Here is a 19240-nt window from a genome sequence, read left to right as displayed (position 1 = left end):
GATACTATGCTCACTATCTGGGTGATGGGATCTGTACCCTAAACCTCAGCATCATGCAGTATGCCCATGTAACAAACCTGCACATGTACCCCTGTATCTAAAATAAAAGTTGAAATTTAAAAATTTTTCTTTGTTTGATACAAGAAAATGTAGGCTAGACATAATTATTCTGGAAAATAAATTTTATTTAAATTACATAGAAAAGAATTAACTTAGGATTTTTTGCAGAGCAGGATGTTGTGAATGTTTAAATACCTTGTTTTTAAAAATTGTATTGTGTGTCTTCACTAATAGTGTTATATCTTTTGAATTAATAATCTGTTATGTCCAAGTAAAAAATGGTAGCTTTATCGAACAAATATTTTGTATTTTGACCACTAAATATATAGTTAAAATAAAATAAATCCAAATAAAAGTAACATATGCTTATTTAGAAGTTTGATAAATAAATAAATGAATGTATGAAAATTAACAACCACCTATAATCTTATCATCCAAATACAGCCACGTTAACATTTTGGTAGATGTTTGCCCATGTTTTCTATGAATAGAATGTATATATTTTACATATCTACAGATTTACTTATATATTTTACATTAATGGATATAATATGGTAATATATGTACCACGCATATATGTAGAATATTTTTCACATGTGCTATGTTAATATTTGTATGTAATTTATAAAACCTGAATATATTATATATATGATTTAAAGTTTTATTGTTTAACTTAATATATTATGAGATATTCCCTAAGTTACCAGGTGTTCTAAGACATGCATTTTAATGGGGATATTCAGTATTTCACGGTATGGGTAGGTCAGAGTTTATACTTAACCAAATACTGTTGTTGGACATTTGAGATGCTTGGTTAAGAGTCCCTATATACCTTTACTTTTTTCTTTTCAGAAATGTAGAATTCAGAGGGACAAAAGAAATCTTCTAAAGATGGTCTAGTTTACTCCTCCAGTATTATCCTTTAATCATGTCTATAAGCAGGACATTTAACCATTTTCTTTTGTTCTTTCTGTTTAGGTGCCCAATACCTTCAGCCTCCTATCGCTTTGTTTCTTGCACAAAATGATTGTCAAAACTTCATCTGTATAGTAATAACAGTAATAACAGCTAGGCATATAATGCTTACCATGTTCCGGGTTCTAGTCTAAGTATTACATGTATTTCAACGCATTTAATTCTTGCAAAGCCTTCTGAAGTAGATACCCATAACTATCCCCAAATTAGAGCTGAAAACACAGAGAGATTAACTTACTTATTTAAATTCATACAGTTAGTAAGTGGTAGAACCAGAATGTGAGCCTAGACAATGAAGTTCCAGAATCTGAATTCTAATTACTATGCTCTAATGGATGACTCCTAAAATAAAGATGCAAAGAGGTTTCATTCTGAATTCTAATTTCAATCACTGGAAATGGCTGCCTGGAACAATATGTTCAGAATGATTCTGATGCTGTATCTGAGCTTAGAGGGGAAAAGGGCCATGATATATGAATAATATTTCCCTTGTTTGAAAGAGGAGAGTGATTGTATATTTGCCATTTTTGCCCTATAATTTTAGTTACCCTAGAATTATTTAAGTTCAAAAAGATAAAACTCTAGAGATTAAAAAAAGTGTAGGTGGAATAGGGTTTATGTATTTATTATTTTTGCAGGAGGGAGATGAGGGGGCAGAGGTTTGCGCTATTTTAGCCTGTGCTACCTCTGTCAGTGCAAATGACTCCATATGCATTTCAGGACCTCCATTTTTACAATTGTTTTTAAAAGGAGCCTGTTGCATTCTGTCTGTCCTTGGTAGATATAAAAGCAAAGAACAATGAAAACACAAAGAGTTTGGAGACGTAGACATATGGGCTTCCTTTTTCTGGTTCCATCAAATTAACTGTGTGTTCTTCTAGGATAGTTACTTGACCTTTCTTACCCTCAATGTTCTCATCTGTAAAATGAGAAAATAATTCTTACTTCTTAAATTGTTGTGAAATTAAGTTAGGTAATTGTGTATGAGGTCCTTTGCATACAAAAGACAAATGTTCTCTCCTTTACTGTCTCATATTCACCAACAGATTGTATCCTTGCATATTGTTTTTCCTTTGATTACTTCTCATAGAATCCATTTACTAAAATCTTTAATAGCTTAAAAGTTTTTTGTTTGTTTATATGGAAATATTATCAAGCTTTAGTTATAGATACTTCAGAAATTAACATACAAATGAAGTCCTTGCTAGTCTTTGGTAACCATACAAAACTGTACAATGGGTCAGTTTAGTGCTTGCTTGCTCAATAATTATGTTTTAAAAAGTTTTAATAGAACGTCTGTTCTTTTTATGTTCATAATAGCACCACTATCCAAGGCAGAAACTTGAGTCTTTATATCAGTTTTCTTTCATTTTAGATTACTTCTATTGCTATTTCTTCATGTTCACTAATCTTTTCTTTGGCAGTATCTAATTTGCTGTTAATTCCATCTGTGCAGAAAAGACATAATATAGCAGGCTTGATGTTGCTACCTTTAGAATGATCTGCTTGGGGGACTGGCCCTAGACTACCATCTGGGAACTTGGCTTTGGGATGTTCCCTACACTGATAAGGATGATTTGCTGACCTGAGACACCAAACTCTTATATACCAGCTTGCCTAGATTATTTGTGCAAACAATGTAATTAATGGTGAATGCCAGCCTTTCTACCAGATGTCTAAATTTGGTAGCTGTGGCTTGTCGGAGGCAGAGACTGCCAAAATAATCAGCCCCCAGTGAGAACTCTGAACTTTGAGTCTTAATCAGAAACACTGCATTTTATTGGCTAAAAGAGTGTGTTCTATGTGGCCACCCCATCTCTCTTCAGCCCCAGAGGGAGAACTTTGGAAGCCAGTGCCTAAATTCCTCCAGGCTTCACCTGGTTTGTCTTTTTCCCTTGCGAGGCTGGCTGTATATCTTATGCTTGATAAACCATAGCTGGGATCATCTTGCCTCTGAGCCCTATGAGCCCTTCTAGTGAGTCCTAAATGTGTGGGTGGTAGTTGTGAGACATCCAAAGCACCATCAATTGAATTTTTAATGCCTAGAAGTTTAATTTGAGTGTTTTAAAATATCATCCAGCTGGGCGTGATAGCTCAGGCCTGTAATCCCAGCACTTTGGGAGGCTGAGGCAGGCAGATCACTTGAGATCAGGAGTTCGAGACCAGCCTGGCCAACATGCTGAAACCCCATCTGTACTAAAAATAAAAAAATTAGCTGGCGTGATGGTGCGGGCCTGTAATCCCAGCTATGTGGAAGGCTGAGGCAAGAGAATTGCTTGAGCCCGAGAGGTGGAGGTTGCAGTGAGGCAAGATCACACAACTGCACTCCAGCTTGGTTGACAGAGTGAGACTGTCTCAAGAACAAACAAAAAACCAAATATTATCCGTCTTTTTTTAACAAGCTCAATATTTTCTCCACTTTCTTGGGCATATGGAATATATTTATCAGAATTGTTTTAATGTCCATGTCTGCCAATTCTACACTGTGTGTCATTTCTGTGATTGTTTCTCTTGAATGATTTATTTTACTCCTCATAAGAGGCTATATTTTCCTGCCTTTTGGCATACCTAGTAATTTTTGATTGGATGCCAGACATGACAAATTTTACTTTGTTACATATTGGAAGAATATTCCTTTAAATATTCTTAGGCCTTTTTTTTTTTTTTTGGTTGGCAATTAAATTGCTTGGAAATAGTCTGACCCTCTTGAGTCTTGCTTTTAAGCCTTGTCAGACACAGCTAGAGCAGACTGTGGTTCCAGCACTGAGGCAATCCTCTTCTGTGTTCTCCATCTTATGCCCTGTGTATTATGAGGTTTTCCCATTTTGACTGGTGGGAACACAACCTGCTCCCAGCCCTTTGTAAGTCCAAGGGATTGTCCTACCTGTTTCAGGTGGTTCTTTCCTTAGTCTCAGGTATCAAGACTCAAGGGGAACTCAGGAAATCTCCAGAAATTTCTCTCTGTGCAGCTTCTTTCTCTCTTGTCTGGTACTCTCCTCCTCCAGCTTCTAGATGGATTGACCTCGCCTGATGCTCAACTCTAGCTCCTCAAATCAGGGAGATTGCTGGGCTTTGTGTGTGTTCTCCTTCCGTATGCTGAGGCCTGGAAACCAGACAGTGAGTAAGGCACCCCCAGGGCTCACCTTGTCTGTTTCTCTTCTCTAAGGGATCACTGTTCTCTACTACCTGTTGTCCAATGTCTAGAGCTCATTGTTTTATGAACATGTTAATGAACATGCATTTCGTTCATTTCTTTTTTGTTATTTAAGCTGGGAGGGTAAACCCAGTCGTGTTTCTCTGTCATGGTCAGAAGTGAATGTCTATACTTTCTTTCTTTTTTTCTTTTTAATTTTAAAAATAGTATGGCTTGTGATGCGATTTTTTTCTTTTTCTTTTTATTATACTTTAAGTTTTAGGGTACACGTGAGCAATGTGCAGGTTAGTTACATATGTATACATGTGCCATGTTGGTGTGCTGCACCCATTAACTTGTCATTTAACATTAGGTATATCTCCTAATGCTATCCCTCCTCCCTTCCCCCACCCCACAACAGGCCCCAGTGTGTGATGTTCCCCTTCCTGTGTCCATGTGTTCTCGTTGTTCGGTTCCCACCTATGAGTGAGAATATGCGGTGTTTGGTTTTTTGTCCTTGTGATAGTTTGCTGAGAATGATGGTTTCCAGCTTCATCCATGTCCCTACAAAGGAATGAACTCATCATTTTTTATGGCTGCATAGTATTCCATGGTGTATATGTGCCACATTTTCTTAATCCAGTGTAGCATTGTTGGACATTTGGGTTGGTTCCAAGTCTTTGCTATTGTGAATAGTGCCGCAATAAACATATGTGTGCATGTGTCTTTATAGCAGCATGATTTATAGTCCTTTGGGTATATACCCAGTAATGGGATTGCTGGGTCAAATGGTATTTCTAGTTCTAGATCCCTGAGGAATCACCACACTGACTTCCACAATGGTTGAACTAGTTTACAGTCCCATAGGAACAGTGTAAAAGTGTTCCTATTTCTCCACATCCTCTCCAGCACCTGTTGTTTCCTGACTTTTTAATGATCGCCATTCTAACTGGTGTGAGATGATATCTCATTGTGGTTTTGATTTGCATTTCTCTGATGGCCAGTGATGATGAGCATTTTTTCATGTGTCTTTTGGTTGCATGAATGTCTTCTTTTGAGAAGTGTCTGTTCATATCCTTCACCCACTTTTTGATGGGGCTGTTTGTTTTTTTCTTGTAAATTTGTTTGAGTTCATTGTAGATTCTGGATATTAGCCCTTTGCCAGATGAGTAGATTGCAAAAGTTTTCTCCCATTTTGTAGGTTGCCTGTTCACTCTGATGGTAGGTTCTTTTGCTGTGCAGAAGCTCTTTGTTGAATTAGATCCCATTTGTCAATTTTGGCTTTTGTTGCCACTGCTTTTGGTGTTTTAGACATGAAGTCCTTGCCCATGCCTATGTCCTGAATGGTAATGCCTAGGTTTTCTTCTAGGGTTTTTATGGTTTTAGGTTTAACATTGAAGTCTTCAATCCATCTTGAATTAATTTTTGTATAAAGTGTAAGGAAGGGATCCAGTTTCAGCTTTCTGCATATGGCTAGCCAGTTTTCCCAGCACCATTTATTAAATAGGGAATCCTTTCCCCATTTCTTGTTTTTGTCAGGTTTGTCAAAGAGCAGATGGTTGTAGATATGTGGCATTATTTCTAAGGGCTCTGTTCTGTTCCATTGGTCTATATCTCTGTTTTGGTACCAGTACCATGCTGTTTTGGTTACTGTAGCTTTGTAGTATAGTTTGAAGTCAGGTAGCATGATGCCTCCAGCTTTGTTCTTTTGCTTTAGGATTGACTTGGCAATGCAGGCTCTTTTTTGGTTCCATATGAACTTTAAAGTAGTTTTTTCCAATTCTGTGAAGAAAGTCATTGGTAGCTTGATGGGGATGGCATTGAATCTATAAATTACCTTGGGCAGTATGGCCATTGTGAATGTCTAACTTTCCCGCTATTCTTTGAAACATTAAGGGTTTGGATTTCTCGTCATGAGGGTTAATGCTTGGCACATAGTAGGTAGTCAAACATTATCTGTTGAATAACAAAATAAATAAATAACTGGTGTCCTTAACTTTACTGTGAAGTTAAAGATACAGTATTATTTTTTATTCACCAGACTGGACACTATTAAAGTTTTGAAAAACTCTATTGAGATCTATGTAGGGTTGGGTTAAAAATTCCTGCCCTGCCACAGCAACTCTCTGATCCTGCATGTTTTCCCTTCCTAGAATGAGATGTACCTTGTAAGGTAGGCATAAAAGTTAAAGGAGAGGGGTTGTACGCAAAGCACATGGTAAGTTCTCAGTGAAAATGGGAGTTCTTGCTGTTCTTGGTGTGCTGAAATAATGAGCATACATTGATACAGAGATTTTATCATTCATGTGCTTTTTATATACGTATCTTATATAATCCTAACAATTTATTTCCCCCAAATAATTAATCAGCATTGTCATAAAGCAAATGAAAGTCCACAGAATCTTCCAGAATAATAAAAAAAAACTGGCTAAAATTGGAATATTTGGAGACTTGACAACAGAGCTTTGCTTGTATGGAGGTCTCCTAAACACCACCTCTATTTCTGGTTTTCAAGAAGAACATCTGAGCTTGCATGATAGACCTTGTCTCTCAAGTTTTCTACCTGTTCTTTCTCATCTAGTTGTGTGTGCCAAAAACTATTTCTCACACACTCTCCTTTGTACTCACCTTTTATAATGTGAGGCCTAAAGTTAATAGTATGTGCTGTCTTGACATCTGGTAAAATTGGGAAGGCCTTGAATGGCCTAACTGCAAGTTCTCCTCCCTACTCTCCTCTCACAGATGATGTCTCCCCAGCCAAACAACCCTCCTTTTTGAGGGGACCAGGTGCAGTTCCTATTTATCCCTGAGTAGTGGGTTTTAATTTCCTCCTAAGCAGTTTTTCAAACAAGCCAATTACATCCTCCTGTGGGAACCAGGAGGCACCACACCCTCTTGACACTACAAAGCCTGCCTCTCACAGCCCCTGGTTATTCATTCTGTTCCCAATTGCAACCCCTGTGTGGCCCTGAATGGTGTGCTGTGTCCTCCTCCCCTAGGCTGGGGTATATGTGACTAATGAACTGCTGTTGGTCTTATCTGTCCAATGCTTAGTGTCGTGTGTTTGGCCATCTTCCTAACCCTAAGGGGGAATCTCTCTGTCACTGATAGGATGAATAGAAACCCATTCAAACCCACTATGCCTCCTACTTGCATTGCCGCTCCCAGTCTTTCAGTTCTTATAGTGAAATGTCAAGGCAGTGCCTCCAGATTCACTCCATTGAACACGAAATTTAGGTTAAAGAGTGTGAAGGGGAGGAATGGGAGGAAGAAATATGGCATTTAAAAACGTGCTTGCTAATACTTTGAAAACTCTGGAGGTTTAAAGATAGGTTCCTGTAAGAGATCAGGGAGGAGGGAATAAGAAGTGAGACCTGGCTTCTCTTGCTCTGGCTTTGCCACGTGTTGGGAGAGGATAACCTGAAGTGTGGCAGACAGGATGCTCTTCCTCTTCACTCTATTCTTCTCTTCATTCGCACCCATCGGGGGAAGGAGTCTTTAAACCCCATTATATATCCAAATTATGCTGTGAGATGTGGCCGGTAATTGGGAAGAAGAAACCTTGCTTGTTTAATGACCTCTTTGGTCAAGGCTCCCAATAGGAATATTGGAATCCACTGTTACATCCCAAAATAGAACCAGAAGCAATGGTCTGGTTGTCTTGAAGAGCTAGTAGGTAGGAGGGATGGAGGCCAGAGTCTTTGGGTGAGAAAAGGGAGGGTAAAACAGAAGTATCAGTACAGCATCTGTCCTATTGGAACTGATACATTTAGGGGTATAAAATATAATTTTTACCACATATATAAATAATAAGAATATAAGTAAATTAAAAAATATGATGTTTCTGTCTATAGTGTATTTCCTCATAAAATTCCTAGTTTTAGACACATTTGATTGAATACTTTCAGTTAAAAGGAGAATTTTAGATGAATCTGGGAACTTTTCATAGGTAGCTGAATTTATAGTTTTCCTGCTAGCTGGTAAGATGTGTAATTGTCTCAGCTGGCAAAGATCTTCTTTCACCTTGACTAAGAATGGTCTTTCCTAAGATAATGAGAGAGAATTCTACTAATATTCATCGAACAGTCTGGGAACCATATAAATAATACACCAGGCTCTATGCTAAGCACTTGCTTACACGTGTTAACCCATTTAGTCCCCATAAAACCCTACAAGATAGACGGTGTCACTGGTTGTTACTTAACTTCTCTGGGCCCCATCTATAAAATGGGTGGAGTCACAGTACCCATCTCATTGAAGTACTTGTGAAAACGAAGTGACAGAATCAATGTAAAGCACGTCACCCAATTCCTAGTACACGTTAATTGCTAAAAACATTAGCCATAAAAAGCTACACTAATTTTATTCCTGACTAGTCATGGGAAGTGTTTACAGATGTTAAAAATATTTGAAATTTTTAAAGCACTCAAAATGTTAAACATTTCATCACTGGGCCATGATTTGAGCACAAGCTTGGATCAGTACCTGTTACAGCTAGGTCATCTCTCAGACCAAAGGTGTGTTGTGTTTTCTGGCCCACGGCACAGGGTAGGCAGTGCAGTATTTGGGCTAGCACAGTGGCTAAGACAAGGACTGTGGGGCCAGATTGCCGCCGTTTAGTAGCTGAGTAACCTTCGGCATTTACTTAAACTTCCTGCGCCTCAGTTTTTGTAAAATGGAGAGAACTAGTACAAACTTCAGAGGATGGTCATGAGGATGAAAGCAAACAGTGCATGTAAAGTGTGCCTGGCATGTAATGAGCACTTATAAATGGTAGTTATGACACCTCGATGAACAGCATTTGAGTAGATCCTAATACAAATACTAACAAGGCATGAGACCCGGAGTTCTCACCATTATCATGTAGAGAAGCCTTTGATAAGAATGGGTTTGGGTGTTTAAAGAGCCAGCATGTATTATTTGCAAGGCATCATGTTAGCACTTTACCCATTTTATTTAATCTTCATACTAATGCTGTATGATAGGCACTATTGTTCTTCCTATTTTACAGATGAGGAAACTGAGGCACAGAGAGGTTAAGCACCCATTACTCCAAGCAGTCAGCATGACTCATTACACTGAAGGGCCATACAAATGTGGTTTAGGGTACAGGGTACAGAGCTCACTCAGTGATAGTGTTCACATGCTCAATGCTGGGCCGTTGATCAGGAGGCAGCAGCCTGGTCTTGGAGGGCAGAAGGCATGCTAAGCCCTTGCAAATTCATTTGTTTGTTAGCAGAGAGGGCCAGATGTGGTGGTGATGGTCTGCGGGCACATTTCTTACCCGTTCGCTGAGAAGCCACTGTCTCAAGAGGCCACCTCACCGAGCCTATTAGCTAAGGAGATACCAGAGAAAGTGTTTCCCAAACTGTGGGTACCTGGCCTTAGGGTGAACTGAAAAAAATCAAGGGAGAAAGGGATGGATCATGTTTCCTAGAGTAACATGCCTCCCAGTACAACACTGAGATGAGTCAGTGATGGCTTGTTTCTGCCCAGAAATATCCATCCTACCACCTATCTAAAAACCTCTCTATTTCCAGAATTCCCTGTTACAAAGGGAAGGACACAGGGGCCATGTTTAACTATCTTCAGTTAATCCCTCAGAGTAGCTGCTTTATGTATATTTGCTGAAAACATCAAATTTAATGTCATCCAGCTGAGGACAAGAAAGGTAACAAGGATGGGAAACTAAAGGGTGTTTGTGGTTGGGGATAGGGTGGTGTGAGAGAAAGGATGGGGATGGGGAAGGAGGAAATCTGAGAGGGAAATTGGTTGAGCACCAAAGACAGTCCTGCTGGCTTCCAATTTCTCTTAAGCAGCCTTGGAAATGGCATTCAGGAGGACCTCGTGATTTCTTGGCATGTGAGTTGTACAACACTGACCTTAGAAGAGGAGTATTGTTTCTTTCATCTTTAAAAACACTTTACTTTCTATTCAGCAGCTGTCTTATTGCAATTTGAGTACCCATCAGTCAAGTAGACATTAAGTGGTTTCTTATATAAATACTTACAGAGTTCTGACTTTGCAAGCATCTCTGAAAAGCATTCTGTTCCTTCTAAGTTCTTTGAAATTTTCTTTTGGCTCCACCAAGTGTATACAGACATATCCAGAGATGGAAATTGTTCCTGTGCAAATTAACTTCACAATCACAAAGTTAGGACAAAAGATAATGCTCAAAATTCACTACTGGAAGCCCTCTGGAGGATCATCACCAGGTAACATGATTAGGAAATTTCTTTTGCTATAAATTATTGACCTCATTTAGAAGAGAAACTTCAAGAACTGTTTTTCTTGATTTAAAATGGTCTTGATAAAATGGTGTCCTGGCTCAAGCTATCCTCCTGCTTCCACCTCCAGAGTAGCTGGGACCACAGGCGCGCACCACCATGCCCAGCTAATTCTTTTTTTTTTTTTTGTAGAGACGGGGTTTTGCCTTATTGCCCAGGCTGGTCTCAAACTACTCCTGGGCTCAAGCGATCTGCCCGCCTCCACTTCTCAAAGTGCTGGGATTACAGGCGGGAGCCACCGTACCCCATTAACAAATTTTGTTCAGATTTTTTTTCTGTATTCTTATCTTTGTCTCTATTGATCTACCAATTGATCGATGAGCACAATACCATTTTGAGATATTAATAACTTTTTATTATGCATTTTATTGAAGTATCATATATAGACAGAAAAGTACATAAATCACAAGTATACTAAATGTGTTTCTGTAAGCTGAACACACTTGTGTGCCTAATACCCAGCTTAAGAAACAAAACATTACCAGCACTGGTGTGTGTCTCCTCTGAATTTACTTGTACCCCAAGGCCCTTTCTTCACCTCAAGCATGTAGGATTTTCCACCTTCATGCCTTGGGAAAAGGAGACATTAGCAGATGTAGAAAAAAAGAGCTTTAGTTTTTGACAGAAATCTAAGAATAAGCCAAGGGATTTGGAAGAACATGAATCAGTTTGAGCTGATATTTTGAACCTTAAGTCTTGATAAAGGATTCTTGTTGAGGGGGAAGAGAGAAGACAATAAGGAAATGGTGCATAGACATTGGTGAGTCTCCCAGAAGTGCCATTGGTCCTGCTTTAAGTTCAGAGATTCTGTAAGAGAAGCTGTGGATATGAATTTTGATGCATATGGAAATATTTCCAAATCTTCCTACTTCAATAGGGTGAAGGCCTGAACTCTTGTTCAATTCAGCCAGAGCAGCCCCCAGTGTTCCACTTCTCAGTGAAGCCTTCCATGTCCTAATGTGCACATCTCAGACATGCAGGTGACTCTGATGCAGACGGTCCTTGGTTCTCACTTGCAGAAACGTAAGTATAGGTTTTTGTCCATGCCATGACCATGGTTCTCAGGCTTGTCTGTACATCAGAATTACCTGAGGATCTTATTAAAAACAGATTCCTAGGACCAGCAACTGACTTTTATCAGGTCTGGCAATCCGAATGTTCGCCAACTCCCTAAGTGATTATTATATACCAGTCTGGCATCCATTGGAGGGTTAGATTTGGGATGGCTCGTCCCTATGGCCTATGAACTGTATCGTTGTATGAGGACAAAGATTCAGTGCAGTGCTGTCCAAGTGACCCAGCAGATCCCATCTGATGTTGATTGGAGGAGAGGAGAAGGTGTTGATGGGAGGAGAGAAGCTCAGATGGTAAGGCTCCTTACCTGCCTCTCATTCAACCAGACCAGTCCCTCCTACCTAATGGATACTTGCAGAAAGGATTCCAAGGTCAAGAGAGGTTTTCAAATCACTCTCTATGCCACAATACCAACCATTATCAACCATACCTTTTGCTCTGTCATTTGTTTTATCAGCAGAGGAATTTATGTGAGGATAAGGGCACCCCCTTTGTAGGCCAAAGTCCTCTCTTATTCCCTGAAGAAGATCAGCACTATCAGCTCTGATACTGCTGATCTCTTCTTTTTAGCACCATGCCAGCATCTTCAGGCCTCCTGAGGCTCCTAAGAGATGCTGTCACGGATTAGATTATGTCCTTTGATTACAAGGTCCCCTGAGCATGGATGTGGAGGCTTTTAGAATTCTGTTGTCAATTATTAAAAATGTAGTAAGGGTCCAGAGAACATTTACCATTAAAAAAGACCTTTAAAAGCCACAGTTATAACAGAGCTGTATGTATAATTTTTTTTAAACCCCTCTAGGGGTGCTACTCTAAAGTGAGAACTCCAAGTGCAATAAACTGTTAGGATAATATATAAGCCATTGATCAGTTACATTTAGAATATGTTCTGCTAAAGCCAGCACCTGGCACCACTAATGATGGGGTATGTCTTTTTGTTTAGGGCAGCTGCTGACTGGGATGAAAGTACAATTGAGACTCCATGTGTGTCAATGGGAGCAAATGGAAAAAGGAGAAACAAGATAGAGCAAAAACTGAGAATTTCAGACCCCCTCAAAACAATCCTTCAAATTTGATACTGAAGGATAAGTTAGAGAGGATACAAAAGAACTCACAGGAACCAGGTGATTTTCATTCAAAATATGGAACTGGCCAGCAAAAACAAAGGATGATGAGGTCATCATTCTGTCATTCAAAATCCTGGTACTGGCTGTAGGGTAAGATGGTGTCTTAGTCTGTTTTGTGCTGGTATAACAGAATACCTGGGACTAGGTAATTTATAATTAACAGAAATTTATTGGCTAATAGTTCTGAAGGTTGGAAAGTCCAATACTAAGGTGTCAGCATCTGGCCAGGGCCTTCGTGCTGCATCAGAACATAGTGGAAGGCAAAAATGTGAGAGTGCAAGAGAGCAAACCCATTTTCAAAAGCTTTTTAAAATAATGTTTTTACTCTATTCATGAGGGCAGAGCCCTCATCACCTAAACACCTACAATTAGGCCCCATTTGCCAACTCTGTTGTATTGGGGATTAAATTTCCAACACATGAATTCTGAGGGACACATTTGGACTATAGCAGATGAGGAACATTCTAACCTCTCAACTGGATTTAAGAAGCAAGGATAGGAAAATCAGAATCAGGTGGTGTTTTGTTTTTAAATTTTCTTTTTTCCAAGTAAACTTCGGTGGTTTTTTCTGAGACATGGTCTTGCTTTTTCACCCAGGCTGGAGTGCAGTGGCTCAAACACAGCTCACTGCAGTCTTGACCTCCTGGGCTCAAGCCCCTCCCACCTTAGCCTCCTGAGTAGCTGAGACTAACCATGCCTGGCTAACTTTTTTTTAGTTTTTGTTGAGGCAAAGCCTCACCTTGTTGCCCAGGCTGGCGTCAAACCCCTGGTATCAAGCAATTCTCCCTCTTCAGCCTCTCAAAGTGCTGGCATTACAGGTGTGAACCACCACATCCAGCTCCAAAGTGGACTTCTTGTTGAAAAATATTGTACATACATGAAAGTACTAAATCGTGAATGAATGGCTAGGTGAATTTGGATAAAGCAAACTTGTCATTTTACAAAGTGAGCACAAGATGATAAGACAGGACATTCACAGTTCCTCAGAGGCCCCATCTTGCCTTCTGATCACTGCTTCCCAGGAAGGAGACTCCTATTCTAATTACTAACACAACAAATTCATTTTGCTTATTTTGAACTTATATAAATGGATCCAGACAGTATATACTTTAAAAATCTTCTTTAGCATTATACTGTCATTCATCTATGTATTTGTGTGCAGCTGTTCATTTTCATTACTGTAGAGTGTTCCAACATATGAACACACCACACATCCTCTATTCTGTTGTCAGACCATTTAGCTATTCTCAATCTTTTTCTATCACAGATAATGCTACTATAAACTTATGCATTTTTAAAATAATTTTTATCCTTTATATTATTATAAAAAGAATTCAACTATTTTTATTGAAGGAGAAAATGTAGAACAAACAGCAAAATATTTTCTTAGAACTAGGAGCCACATTACAGCAATACTATTTTTTCTATAATAATAAAATATAATTAGCATACATATTATTGATTAATCACGATCTTCTTTTTTACATTTGAAATAGTGGTAGAAACCCACAAACACATGATTAAGGGACTGAGAAAGTATTAAGTGGCAATACAATTACATTTATGGGTGGAGCTTCTTTAGTTGAGAAGACAAATGTATAATGTAGTTTTCTGCTTTCCTTATTGTCTATAATCTCAGTGATCTTTTCATGATAGGAAATTCTTAAACCAATTCATAATACGTTATAACTGTATCTTTTTTTTTTTTTTTTTTTTTTTTTTGAGACGGAGTTTCACTCTTGTTGCCCATGCTGGAGTGCAACCTCTGCCTCCCGGGTTCAAGCGATTCTCCTGCCTCAGCCCCCCGAGTATCTGGGATTACAGCCACCCACCACCATGCCCAGCTAAATGTTTTTGTGTGTATTTTTAGTAGAGTTGGGGTTTCACCATGTTAGCCAGGTTGATCTCAAACTCCTGACCTCAGGCAATCCACTCACCTTGGCCTCCCAAAATGCTGGGATTACAGGCGTGAGCCACCGTGCCTGGCCTATAACTATATGTTAAAGTTTCATTCAAAACTGTTATTTCCCCATGTGTGTGTTCTAATTCTGGTCTTGTCTTTATAAGCACATAATGAATGAGTATTAACTCACTGCTGTTTCTCCCCATTCTCTGTAACTTGCAGGTGATCTCCGTGTCTCAGTTAGGGTTAAGATCAGCTCCACATGACAAAACGTCAATATGGAGCAAACAAAAAAATAACTGGTTTAAATACAACAGAAATGTATGTTTCTTAAGCAGTCTAGGGATATAATATGGTATCTTAAAGGTAATATCAGAGATACAAGCTTTTATCTTTCTTATCTGTCATCTTAAGCACATGGCTTCCATTTCTGTGGCCACTTTGTGGCTCGGCATGGTTGTTAATGATCTAGCTGACAGCATGTTCATGTTACAAGCTAGAAGCAGGAGGGAAGAAAGAAGGGCATGCCACCTCTGTCTAGAAAGATTTCCTGAAAGTCACATGTACTTCCATTTACATCTCAGGGGCCAGAATTTTATTGGGAAATATGGCCACCCCATATGAATTGCAGCTATATTGAGGAATGGGAAAATTGGTAGAAGTAGGCATTAAAAATGTTTGCCACATCTTTCAAGGCCCCAGGAAAATTCTGGATTTTGCTCAGGGGTGTTGGGTCAATGCTGTGTAGCAATGTGATAGATACCAGAGAAAGAGACAGAAGACTGCAGAGATATAACTGTATCTGAGAAATACCAGGTGTTAGGCCTTATCTGGCATAAGGAACTCTAGATTACTCCTGTAGGGGCACCTTCCTTAGTGCCATGCTCTTTCAAAATACAAAAGATAAGTGAAGGGAAAAGAAATATCTTACTTTGATTAGGAGCATGAAGAGACAATGTGTTTTTGTTTGTAGGTTGGTTTTGCTTTTGCCAGTGAGGCAAAGAAAGACAATAGAACCTCCTCTGGGGACTTTTATTAATTAAAAAATATATATCTGGCTAAGTTAGTGTTAAATATGGTCCTTTCTGAAGGAAGGAGTATTAACTAGATTACATTGTAATGGATTTTTAAATCTAGTAGGAGAAAAGAAATCTAAGTTTAAATAGCTCTTACTGGATTTTTAAAATATTTAGCAAATGACTATTATTTATTAGTATTATATAGTGTTCTCACATTGTAAAAACTTAAAAAAAACATTTAAATTTATTTGAAATATAGCTCTCACTGTATGTATATCCAGAAAACAATTTTTGAATATTTTCTCTAAACTGGCTTGGGAATTCTGTGCTATTCATTTCTTATATAATTTGTTGGGTGTACTTATAACAAGAACAACAACAAGAAGAACAAAAACAATAATAAAATCGTGTTAACCTTTAAGTAAAAATGAGCATGTAGGTTGAGAACAATCTGAAAAAATCAGGGAACAACATTACTCACTCCAGCTTTGGGAATATGCATGGATCCAGATCCCATAATGGAATCAAAACCTCCAGTGAATATTTAATGAAATGTGGCACAGTTATGGAAAAAAGAGATTTATCAGTCAATGTGAAATGGTTAAACAATTGCACATGCTCTTCTTTTGTGAGGTCTGTACCCAAAATAACTTTGTTTACAAAAAGAGAAATCTAAGGCAAATAGCAATTTTATCCATTGAATAATACTAACCATCTGCTTGTTTTCTGCAGGGATTTGGAAGGCAGGAGTGGTAGGACTTGTGATTTCATCAAGCATCTATAATTCACCAATTCTACAGCAATACAAATTTTGGATCCTTTTTCCATATAGAAATGTGATGTCTTCACCCTCTCATGCAATAGCAGTGAGGTTGCAGAGCAGGCCTCGGGGATTTGAGTTCTCTTTGGCTTTTCTAGTAGCTGGTTGAGGGTGGACTAGATTACTAGTAATTATACAAAATGAGAGTGATCTGTTATTGAGCTCTATGTGTCAGACTATGCTAAATTCTTTACACTACTATCTCAATTAACTTAATCCATACCATAGTTCTATGAGGTACATGTGCTTACTCTCTTCATTTTACAGATAAAGAAATCAAAGAAGAAAGAGATTGAAACTGACCAAAGGTTGCATGGATGCTTGGGTTGAATTGGTAGAACTGAGGGCTCTAGACTAAAGGATTTCTATGATTTTCCCCAGTTTTGACCTTGACTTCTAGAGTTTTTTTAATGTGGATATTTAAACCATGTTGGAAAGTCATCTATGAGCACACTGGGCAGAACTCCTGACTGAAAGCAGCCCTGGATAACGGACTAATGGAATAATGTCCTCAGTGTTCATGTTGTTGGAATTATTTACAGAAATAATTGTTTAAAATCTCCCAGGGTCTCCAGGGCAAATCAAATAGCTAGCCGAGGTGCAGCTACTGCCATGGCCAGGGTAATCCAGGGCCATTATCACCACACCAAGGTGAGTTTCCTGAGGCAGCGTGACCCATATTCCCTCTGTGCCCATCCCCAGACCCTTGGAGAATCAACACATGGGCCTCACGGAATCCATTAACCTCCTGAAAGCAGATGAGACATTTGAATGTAGGCTATATGAACGTTTATCTGAGAGGAAACTGACAGCTTTTCTGTGGAGAACTATTACATTATTATTATTTTTTAAAAGAAGTTTGTCAATGAAGAGAGAATAAGATGGTAAAGACATCTTGAAGGGAAAGTGGGGCTGACAGAAAGTTTATTTTAACATACGAAGGAGCTGGGGACATCTTTGACTTCAGGGGAAAAAGGCGACAGAGAGAGGGAGAGAGAGAGAAAGTGAAGAAATAAGAGGAAAAGAGTCAATAGAACATTGTTCTAGTGGGGATTGGTGGGGATAAAATCGGTCGTAGAAAGCAACCGTAGAAAGTGACTCTTTCCCCTGAGAGAAAGGAGAGGATGGTGAAGATAGAGGATAATAGTTGGAAGGAAGAAAAATTGAAAGGTAAGTTACTGGTTAAGAGTAAGAGATCAGGGATGAGATTAAAGTCAGGAGAAAAGTAGACAGATTTGGAAAAGCTGTCTTGAGGGATGCCACCAGCATAAGGAGCCAGCTGGGATGGAAGAACAAAGATTTGTTTTTTTCCTGGTGGAGTGACCCAAACTTTCATTCCTGAAGGGCCTGGGTGATTTGTAGTTCTGCCTGGATTGGGCTGTTGTAGTTTCCCATTGACCTTTATCACAGGGCATGGTAATAGTAAGGGATACCATATATATACATATATATATGCAGGGATTTGGAAGAAAGAGTGGTAGGACTCTTATTATTATTAAAACTTATTAAGTTTTAAGTCACACGATCACAAGGTCCCACAATATAGGCTGTCTGGTGGCTGACAAGCAAGGAAAGCCAGTCTGAGTTCCAAAACTGAAGAACTTGGCGTCCGATATTTGAGGGCAGGAAGCATCCAGTGCAGGATAAAGATGTAGGCTGGAAGGCTAGGCCAGTCTGTCTTTTCACATTTTTCTGCCGGCTTATATTCTAGCCGTACTGGCAGCTGATTAGATTGTGCCCACCCACCCAGATTAAGGGTGAGTTTGCCTTTCCCAGCCCACTGACTCAAATGTTAATCTCCTTTGGCAACACCCTCACAGACATACCCAGGATCAATACTTCAATCCAATCAAGTTGACACTCAGTATTAACCATCACAAGTCCACCCTTTGTCAACTTGAACCCATACACATCTCCTGAGATCATACATAATCTTCAAATAAAGACAATAATAAGGTCATAATTACACCTAAGATAATATAACTATCCTTCATACAACCAGAAATGCACCAATCCCCAACCCAAATACTATTACATAAAGTTAACAATACTTTATGCTGATGTGATGTGCTGATGTGAAGTCAATAAATCTTACATGATAAAAGAAAAAGGAAATAAAATGAAGATATTTTCTTAGTACAAGTGTATACATGCACAAACAAGTTTTTAACAAAAGAAGGTGGCTCATGCCAGTAATCCTAGCACTTTGGGAAGCCGAGGCGGGCGAATCACCTGAGGTCAGGAGTTCGAGACCATCCTGGCCAACATGGTGAAACTCTATCCCACTAAAAAGTACAAAAATTAGCCCGGTGTGTTCGTGGGTACGTGTAATCTCAGCTACTTGGGAGGCTGAGGCAGGAGAATCACTTCAACCTGGGAGGCGGAGGTTGCAGTGAGCCGAGACTGTGCCATTGCACTCCAGCCTGGGCAACAAGAGCGAAACTCTGTCTCAAGAAAAAAAAAGCTGGTATTGATGACTACCTTCTTCTACTACCCCTTCTGTATTCCCTTTGCCTTCAGCAAACATCTCAGCAGGTCATGATTTTTTTTTTTTCTTGGTGGAGTGACCCAAACTTTCATTCCTAAAGGGTCTGGGCCATTTGTAGTCCTACCTGGATTGAGCTGTTGTGGTTTCCCATTGACCTTAATCACAGGGCATGGTAATACTAAGAGATGCCCTAAGGGATCTCCTGTATTCCATTAGTACTCTTCCCTACCTCTGTTGTGGAGTAGTAAACTGATTTCATTTTGATAGCTCAAGTCAATCACCCCAGCCAACACTGTAACTCCCTTCTTAGCCTGTTGACTTAAAGGTAGGAGGAGCCCAAAGTGTCCAGGTGGC

General features: G+C 39.2%; 1 protein-coding gene across 10 annotated transcripts in view; it reads right to left on the bottom strand.

The window, feature by feature from the left end:
• Positions 1 to 16251: 16251 nt before the first annotated feature.
• The window catches only part of LMNTD1 (lamin tail domain containing 1), a 66767-nt gene continuing 63778 nt past the window's right edge, over positions 16252 to 19240 (bottom strand). For all 10 annotated transcript variants that reach the window (XR_008538498.2, XR_008538497.2, XR_010148054.1 and 7 more), the window contains one exon: positions 16252 to 16522. The gene's annotated coding sequence lies outside the window, so the exon portion shown is untranslated. The remainder of the gene's footprint in view (positions 16523 to 19240) is intronic.

The sequence above is a fragment of the Pan troglodytes genome, chromosome 10, assembly GCF_028858775.2.
Source record: "Pan troglodytes isolate AG18354 chromosome 10, NHGRI_mPanTro3-v2.0_pri, whole genome shotgun sequence".
NCBI classification, from domain to species: Eukaryota; Metazoa; Chordata; class Mammalia; order Primates; family Hominidae; genus Pan; species Pan troglodytes.
Note: the sequence above shows the minus strand (reverse complement) of the source record. Positions and strands in the feature narration are given on the sequence as shown.